General features: G+C 42.2%; 3 long non-coding RNA genes across 3 annotated transcripts; all 3 read left to right on the forward strand.

The window, feature by feature from the left end:
• The first annotated feature begins 647 nt into the window (after positions 1 to 647).
• Positions 648 to 3,122, forward strand: LOC116447697. Its single transcript, XR_004241661.1, has 3 exons — positions 648 to 755; positions 2,221 to 2,320; positions 3,047 to 3,122. It is a non-coding gene; the product is annotated as an uncharacterized LOC116447697 (long non-coding RNA).
• A 717-nt stretch (positions 3,123 to 3,839) lies between these two features.
• Positions 3,840 to 6,508, forward strand: LOC116450891. Its single transcript, XR_004243006.1, has 3 exons — positions 3,840 to 3,896; positions 5,907 to 5,966; positions 6,464 to 6,508. It is a non-coding gene; the product is annotated as an uncharacterized LOC116450891 (long non-coding RNA).
• Positions 6,509 to 7,925: 1,417 nt separating this feature from the next.
• LOC116450854 lies at positions 7,926 to 9,039 on the forward strand. Its single transcript, XR_004242991.1, has 3 exons — positions 7,926 to 7,979; positions 8,651 to 8,717; positions 8,995 to 9,039. It is a non-coding gene; the product is annotated as an uncharacterized LOC116450854 (long non-coding RNA).
• The last annotated feature ends 566 nt before the right edge of the window (positions 9,040 to 9,605 follow it).

Genomic DNA, 9,605 nt, shown 5'->3' on the forward strand with positions numbered 1-9,605 from the left:
TTGTGCTTGGGATCAAGGGGGAAAAAATAAAATAGTTTCACAGCTTCACCCAGTACTTCCTGCTGCTGAGCAGGGGCTAGTGAGCTGCCACAGCCTCCTCCCTTGCAGCATGCCTTGCAGCCTGGGTATGTAGTCCTGTGCCTGTGGCAACCTCCTAGCCAAAGCCTGAATGGGGACTTGTTCTTTCTGGCAGAGTCTCCTATATCCTGTATGATGGCTTCAAGCCTATTTATGCCTGAATGTCCTGTCAAAAAATGTAAATAGGGATAAATTCAGCAGTTACAGTACCAAAATTAAAATTAGACTTACTGTGGCTTAAAAACAAGAAAAAGATCCAAGGGGTTTTGTGTTTGCATTTTCCAATTTTATGGCAGTCAGTGCTATGAAATAAATTGTATTGCTCTGTTAGAGCTTGGTATGAGATTGGTTTTGTACCAGCCTGTCTCAACATCTGAAAAAATCTGGTATTACAAACATATAAGAGACAACCCACTGTGAAGTCTGTCAGACATGAAAAATTTGGGAGCGGAAATTATATAGTCCACCTGAGCATCTCATTCCAGCTCTGCAGGAGCTGGGACATGACATAGAGTTTTGTGTGAAACAACAGATTTTTCTGTGCAATGTTTTGTAGGAAGATACTGCTTTCAGATGTGACCTCATCCACAGAGTGCAAAGACAGATCTCAGCAAGATGGGTTCCAAACTTCCCAATGAAAACAAGCAGCCTCTCAGTGAAAAGTGACATTTCAAAAGGTGAGTGCAACATGAGCAAAATCCCTCATTATTCTGTCTTCTAGAGCAAGCAGAAAGCAAATATATTTTGAGGAGCTGTCAACTCCCTCAAGGGCAGAGAGGTCCTGCAGAGAGACCTCAACAAATTAGAGAGATGGCAATCACCACCCATATGAAGTTCAACAAGGGCAAGTGCCGGATTCTGCACCTGGGATAGGGCAACCCTGGTTGTGTGCACAGATTGGGGAATGAGATGCTGGAGAGCAGAGCTGCAAAAAGAGACCTGGGGCTCCTGGTTGATGGCAAGTTGAATGTGAGTCAGCAGTGCCCTGGCAGCCAGGAGGGCCAAGCGTGTCCTGCGGGGCCTCGGGCACAGCATTGCCAGCCAGGCAAGAGAGGGGATTGTCCCGCTCTGCTCCGCACTGGGGCAGCCTCACCTTGAGTATTGTCTGCAGTTTTGGGCACCACAACATAAAAAAGACATTAAGATGTCCAAAGGAGGTCCACAAGAATGGTGAAGAGTCTGGAGGGGAAGCCATATGAAGAGTGGCTGAGGTCACTTGGTTTATTCAGAAGAGAAGAGAAAAGAGAAGAGAAGAGAAAAGAGAAAAGAGAAAAGAGAAAAGAGAAAAGAGAAAAGAGAAAAGAGGAGGGGAGACATCATTGCAGTCTACAACATTCTCATAAGATACTGGTCTCTTCACCCTCATGACCAGTGACAGGACCTGAGGGAATGGTCTGAAGCTGGTTCTTCACCCAGAGGGTGGTCGGGCACTGGAACAGGCCCCCTCAGGGAACGGTCACAGCACTGAGCCTGACAGAGTTTCAAGAAGCATTTGGACAATGCTCTCAGGCACATGGTGTCACTTCTGGGGTGACCTGTGCAGGGCCAGAGATTGGATTCAATGATTCTGATGAGTCTCTTCCAATTCAGCATTTTCTATGATTCTATGATTCTATGAAACAACTTTTAGAGTAGTTAGCATAATTAGGTTGCCAGGCAGACACTTGGGGGTGTAACGTAGGCCTGAGCAGAAGTACAGGCACTTCCCAGACCACTCAAATCTCACCAGGAAAACACAATTTTTTTATGAGCTTTTGTGAAGTTCCTTTTTCTTTTTCAGCTAAAATAAATGTGACACAAGGTTGTTCCTTATATATTTTGGTGCACCTAATTCTTGGCTGAGTTAAACAATGAAAAAGTGCAGAAAAATGTAAATGCAATAAAATGTTTTGGAAAGTTCAACAAAACCATTCATTGGTCAAATATGGGATTAAGTTGGTGTTACATTAGAGGGCTTGATTCAGTTATTTTATCATCATCTCCTGTAACAAAAAAAAGCACAGGGGAGCAGGAATGAAATACAAAAGGTATGGTGAAATTTGGATTTCTGTTTTAATGCTCTTTCTCCTGCCTTGCCTGTTTTCATGCAACCAGAACAGTGGCCCAAGCTGTAACCCTTTATCTGACACCCTAATCCTGTAGTTTTCAGACATCATCTGTGCCCCCAACGACCAAGATGGGACAGAAAGGTGTTGCTACTTCTCCAGTGGGCAAGAAAGAATTGGATAGGCAGACAAAGGAGGTAGGATGGGGACTGCTAACAGATCTGTGACCAAGGACCCCCAACCATCTTGTAATGCCTGCAGCTGATTCATGGTGAAAATGTGGACAAGTCATTTATACTGCCTTGGCCTCACTGCAGTAGGCAGAATTTTTCCAGGTGTTTCAAAATGGCTTTCACCCTCTGTTTCATGTGCTTTTGGGTAGAGCAGGGGACAGAGCATGCATACAATCACACACAAACATATTTGCTGACAGCACCATGTCAGAAGACAACTTCTGAGACCAGGCAATATTCTGCTTTAGCTAACTGCAATAAAGGAATGCATGTACGTTATGTACTTTCCAAATACTGTGAATTTCCTGACAGTCAAAGACAACTGGAAAATAATGCCAAGTATGTTTTGAAGTATTTAAGGACTTACCTTGAGAACAGCCTTCATCTTTCCAGTGTTGTTAAGTGACACCTATTGTTATCTTGATGTTTCAGGCATGTTTTGAAAATCATGTCCTTGATAGGAAGCATAACCAAAATTAGAAATTTTTACATTTTTGTGTGAGTTGATTTCATAACTAGGCTTCACAAGGGAGCTTTCTGTCACTTCTTCTGAACAGAAATGCACAGGTCTAAAGAATCAAGAATCTTTGTATAAAGAGAATGGAGGAAAAATATTTCGCTGCATTTTTTGTTCTTGATAAAGCATTTTTTTTAAATTTTTCATAACATATATTTCATTTCAATTTTTAGATTGCTGTATTCCATGAATATAAATTTCTCAAGCATCAACAGGTTCTGTGTTCAGAGGGCATAAGTAATTTGCAGGCAAGTGGTCAAATTATAACTTATTCTGCTATTAAGGATTTGACAACTTCTGTGGCACACATATTTTGCACATTTTTACTTGGTGCCCAACAACGTCCTGACACTCCTTTTTCTCAAGGGTTGGTTCACTTGAGCAAGAACATCTTTTCTGGGGAAGAGTGCGGGTGGAAGACACACTGGCTGGTAATAAAACCAGAATTAACCTGTGGTATGCAGGGTCCTCAACCGGGGATAGCATTTGGCACACCACGTGTTTTACACAAATAAGGAAAAATCCAGTTCCTCATTTATAAGCTTTTCAGTTTTGACACAAGCACAAGAGCACTAGAGAGTAAAGTTGCTGCTATGAGTAAAAACAAGCAAAGGGGTGTTTTTCCTGTTTAGCTGGCTCTTCCACTGGTCTCTATGTATAACTGCAGCAAGGAATGGGTTGTAGGCTGAATTAATGAAAAACACACGTACATACACACACTTCCTCCATCTTCTTGTTTGTAAAACGAACCCAAATAACTGGCATATGAAGGACTTGATTTGGGTTTTTCCTGAAAGGAATAAAACCAAATGGCATAATTAATATTAAGAATGTATATAGTTAGGTATTGAGACATGAAAAACGTACAGTAAGACTTGTGTTTGATCTCCCATCTCACTAACCCTGCGACTGCCTTGTGTCTTGCTCTGTCCACCCTCACCCGCTGCTAACCCTTTTTATTCACAGGAGTGTTTGCAGGAGCCATTGAGAAGGTTGGAAGAAAAGAATAAGAAACTTATAAAGGTATGAAAATGGTCTTGTTAAGAATATAGGTATGATATGTGATGAAAGAGTGTGAGGGTCAACCATAAAATTATTAAAAATAGATTGTAAGTTTGGACTTGCCCTGGAACAATGAAGATCACATCAGGGCAGCTCTGTGATGAACAACGCTGTCCAGACTCTGGCACAGCAAAGATTTGCTGGCTGTCACTGGCATGACAAAACTCCCCCTTCACTGCTGTTTCTGAGTGCAAAGATGTCTTGAGAAGAGACTTTTGGATGAGTCACAGCAGATTTGAGTTTGTGGCTCACTGAGTTTTTGCGGGTTCTTCTAATGTTGATCAAGGTGGATCCCAAATTACTTGGTCCCAAGGCATGCAGTTATCCACAAAGAGACGTATAGAGTCCACCTTACTTTCACAAATATCAACTGGTAACTGACCAGTTTTCAACTGTACATTTTCCTGATCTCTTTTGTGGACACAGCCATGACTTCCTGGCAACAGGCTTTCTTCTCGTGTTTTACCATAGGAGCAAATACAACCATGAGGGTAGCTGGCACCTTGGTTTCTCCTTCCAGTGGAAGGTGCCTTGGGTTTCTAAACACACAGCTGGGATTTAAATTATCCTTCTAGAACTAAAATCTTCCATATTTTTTCAGCCATCATAAGATTTTGAAAAAGTGCAGTGCTAAACAAAATAGACTGTTTTGACTTACAAATTAATTTTCCTGCCTCCCCGCCTCCCCTTAACTGGCTGATTGTTTCTTTTTGTGCAGTAGAAACAGTTGATCTCTTTCCCAACAAAACAATTAGGTGCAAGAACTTGTCATAACAAAATCTACAGCAAAGTTTTGAAATTATGCATATGTCTGTGATTTCATGCAAATCTACAGAAAAGCAATGCTTTTATACAGGAAAAGCCTCCATAAATCAAGCCATCTTGATTTATGAGTCAGCAAAGTCATGAGATCACAGAATATTTCAGGTGGGAAGGGACTGGGGGTGGGGGGTGTCTTTGGTCTGACCTCCCACTCAGAGAACAGTATTCAAGTCTGCATCCAGCTGGGCTGCAAAAACCCCAGGGACAGAGCCTTTTCATCCTCCTGGCCGCTCTGTGGCCTTACCAGAGTTCATTGACGTCCATCAGGTACCAGGGGGAATGTAGCATCCACATATGGTCTAACAAATGCCAAGTGAAGGAAGAAAACCCCTTTTCTCGACCTAATGGCTGTTCTTCCGCACGCAGGGGTGGGAGGTACTGCTCTCCTTCGCTGCCAGGGCACCCTGGGAGCTCACACCCCGCTCCTGTTCCACCACCCCCAGGCCTTTCCCACACTCCCCAACTCCTGAGGATATTTTTCTGCTCAGGATCCCACAAGTTACTGAGCCCCGCACAGCGTTTGTGGTGACAGAAGAGCCAGGACGCTTGGCTGATGTGTGGCATCTTGTCCAAGTCCATGACTGCACAGGCAGTTGTCCCACTGCCACCATCCCCTCAGCATTAGCTCACACAAGCATGGCTGAGCAGGGCTGCAGGTGACTCTGCAGCACCGCTGATCCCCAGTGAGCTGCCTGTCACACCAGTCTGACACTTAACGCAGCCACTACAGAGCATTACTTCCTGCTGATAATGAAAAAATGCCTTCCCAGTGGTCACAAGCAGCTTGCTTGTGTAGATCCTCTGGGTCTGATAAAAGCTATAGCCACCCTCAAAGCATTTATCTCAGCACGGACACTGGCTTCAGCTTCTGTCTTCTATCTTGCTTCCTATTTTTAACAAACACATACGAATTTTATTTTCTGTAAGGTTTTCCTTCACTGCTGATACCAGCCACAATTTCTGGGGCTGGAAAGACTGTCAAACACACAGCGTGATCACATAATCCTCACTTCTGATAAATGTTTGATGGATAGAAAGTGCTGGTTGGTAGATTTTTAGTAGTATCTTTACATTGAAAATTTAACCAACAGTAGTTTTAATACTAAAATTTTTCCTTAACAAGTTATATTTGTTTTTGTTGGTTTTTAGGAAAAAGCCAGCATATTGGAAGGAAGAGAATTAGTCATACAACAGGAAAAAATCTTAAAGGTATGGCATCTTATTGCATATCACAGTACACGCTCTTTCTTTTTTTAGACCATCACCACTCTAGAATAATTTTTACAAAGGTAATTACAAGAGCGTCAAACAGAGATGCAATAGAGTCAAATCTAACACAGGTAAGAGTGTGGAGAGTAGGCCTGCCATTAGTTTCCAGGATACAAAAATAATGCAACAGTGAGTGGTTTTTGGTTAGAAGTTTTGCAGACCATGGTCTGCAAACCAGCAAGAGTGTTTTTAAAACAAGTAACCTTGTACTATTGGGAACATAAGTCATCCAGAAAGTTACTGCAATATAAAACTAATATCAGGAGGGAAGATTCCTGTAAATTTCTATCAGAGCCAATTTGAGAGAGCAGAATATAATATCTGCAAGGGCAGCACTGGTGCTGGTCTCATGCTAATAAGCTCTGATTTGACTTTTATTGCATGCCAGACTGATGGACTAATATTAAGATTGTTTGCTTTTCTTTTGAACTTTAAAGGACATGCAGATAAAAATAAACTACTTGCAAAAGCATCTCAAGCACCCTGAACTAATTGGGTCGTAAGTATTAGCCATGCCCTCTATTCTGGCTTTCTTTTTTATATTATTCAGAATGTTTCCCCATCTGCCATACATGAAGCACATGCTATTGATTGTAAGTTAATATGGTTTATGCAGCATCAAACAAGCACCTCATATTTATGTAGGACAGCTTCTTTTTCTGTCACATAATCATCCAACCATAGAAATGTAAATGAAATTTAGATTTGGAAAGTCCCATCTCATTTTTCAGCAAATTCCAGGAGTAGCTTATCTTTTACTCAGTAGACCAAAGTTGTATGGCATACCCTGGATATTAATTTCAATTCACTTTCCTAATAACCTGTAACAGGTTCATAGCATTACTTTGCAGAATACAAAGGAAAAGCAGCAGCCTGAACAGCAGCAGCAAAGCCTGCAGCTACACACTTATTTTCAGAGCAAGTGCTCTCTCTCCATGGCCGGAGTTCAAGTGACACTTAAACCATGCTCCTCCTTCACCTCACTTCTAGACTGTACTTTCCTTTAAGTAACGAGGTTACACAGGATCTCTGAATTTCAAAACACCATATCTAAGTACAGAGCCCAGCACTAGGCTTCTCACTCTGACTCTCCCATTTCCCAACTGCACTGCAATGCAGAAATCCTCCAATTCCAGAGAACATGAGGGGTTAAGTATTCTTTCTAGCAATCACTCCCAAATTAAGCTCCAAGTACAATGCGCCAGCAGGAACTATGAGCCTAGTTTAAAAGCTCCTCTTTCAGTTCTCTGAAGTGGTTTGAGATTCAATTTTGTGCTCTGTGTTCTGCAGAGAAGAGCTGTGCAATGACATTATGTATGCACCGCATTAACTGTAAGAACAGAGGCTGAATTGTAATACAAAGTCTAAAACAGCAAGCATTTTGGAGTAAATCTACTGCTTGCAATAGTACAGCTATCCCCACACCTGAAGGGCACTACAGATACATTTTAATTACTGTGGTGCTTTCACCAGGCAATGTCATCAGAGAAGACAATACCAGATCTTACCTTGCCACCATGATAGCAGGTTTGATGGGAGAAACCCAGTAATACTAACACTTTCCTGCAATAAAACAATCTAAATAGTGTTAGCTCTATGCTGTTGATATGTTCTCTTACCACTGTGTGGCAACTTTGGGATTGCTTAGTTTTGCCTGTTATCCAAGACTGGATGAACTCATGAATTCTGTTGTTCCATGCAGTAATTCCCATGAAAGTGCAGCAAATAAAAAGTGTTCTCACTTTAGGTGCTTACAAATGCACGAGAAGGTACAATATCCCACCACAAGAAGTTTGAGGCTCTCTCTAGATGGTTGGGTAACATGCAGCAGAGGGATGTATAACACAGCAGCCCTGAAATGATCATGGTGGAAATCATTCTGTTTCTTTCTGCTAACCGAAAAAACTCAAAGGAATTGCAGGTTCCGGTAGAAGCCTCAGGAGCAGGAAGCAGGTAAAAGGCATGTACTTGGGTGGAAAAGGGAGTTTGAGCAGCCTGGCAGTAAAAGCTAGCAAGAAACAAAATCCTGATCTTGTTAAGACAGCCAAGTGATATCAGTGCTTGACTGCAAAATTTAGTGTGTGCCTCTCCTTGTCCTTGCTGTTGCTCCTGAAGGCTGACTGCATTCTGGGAATCCTTATTGGTGCTTCAGTGCCTAGGGGGCTGCTGGAGACAGATGCTTTCTGAAAGCTGTCCCCTGACACCATGCTCTTAAGGTCCTTGCTCCTGCTTTGTCAAAGCAAAGTAAAGAGAGTTTCAAATTGAAATGTGGAAGCATGTACTTTTAGAAAGAAGAAACCAAAACTTGTTCAGTCTAGTAAGGTCATATTTAAGATTCAGGGAATTAGGAGGGAGGGAGAAATTAAATATTTCTTACAAAGTTCTCAGAGGAGCTGCTTGGCTTTGCCATCAATTTAGTTTCTACCTTTTATGCTGTTACTGTGAGATACTTTTTAATGCAATTGCCTTTGTAATGGGAACATCTAAGAAACTCTTCTCCACGACCAAGGCATCTTTTAGTTTGGAGCTCCTCCTCATGCTGTAGCCTTATTGTTTTCATTAATGAGCACTTGCAATGAGCTGAGTTAGCTGCAACCTCTGTTGGTGTTTCCTTTTCTCCACAGCCATGAAAGAGAGAAGGTCTGCAACTGCCCCAGGTGTCCCACCCAGAAGATAGCTGTGGTGAAACGGGTAAAAGAGAACTGCATTGCTCCCCTTACACCTGCACTTGCAGGGCACACTCCATATCTCTGTTTCAAGCTGGAAACCTTGTTTCATCAGGTTCATTAATGAGTTTTTCAGCCCCAGTGGTTCCTAGTATCATTCAGTTCCTGTGTCTCTGGCTCTCCCCTTCTTCTTCCTCAATTTTGTTAGTGTGCAAACCCTTATAAATTGTTCAATGTTTGTTGTCCTAGAAGTCAGAAGACTGACTTTCAAAGTGATTAATGTCTTTTTTTTCCCTTTCTAGACCCAGAAATCCAGCTATCTAAAAAAATTCTGCTTCTCTCTTGGGTAGGTAAAATGTTCTCATTGCATGTACATTTGCTAAGTTACATCTGGAGCACCACAGAGATAAGATGCTTCTGACTAGTGCTGGAACATCATGGGAGAAACAGTGTAAGCAAAAAAGAGAAAGGTGCTGCAAGTTTAGAGTGGTGTGTATGCAAACTTAGTGGAGCCACAGGATGAAGTAATCTGGGTGCAAACAGTTCTGTCCCTTGGGTATATTTCCCTATGAATCTGCTCACCTGTCACCTCTGAGAAAGCAGCAATTACATGGATGTAGGCAAATGTCTCCTTCTTCCCTCCTCATGAAGAAGAAAGTGAGGAAGGCTGAAAGTTTAAGCGCTGTTTTCGCTCCCCCCGGGTTCTCCTTCATCAGCCCTTCATCAAACCACTTCTCTGCCATACCCTCCTCACCAGGTGGATACTGAGGGGTTGCTGGTGGACTTCTACCTGCCTGGACCAAAGTAATGTGGACTCACTCAGCCTCATAGCAAGTGATGCCATTTCTCTATTTCCCTGGTTTTGGCTGAATTTTTGAGCAAAAGAAGATATTTATGAGTGAATTCTTCAGTT

Source organism: Corvus moneduloides, chromosome 1 (assembly GCF_009650955.1).
Source record: "Corvus moneduloides isolate bCorMon1 chromosome 1, bCorMon1.pri, whole genome shotgun sequence".
Lineage (NCBI taxonomy): Eukaryota > Metazoa > Chordata > Aves > Passeriformes > Corvidae > Corvus > Corvus moneduloides.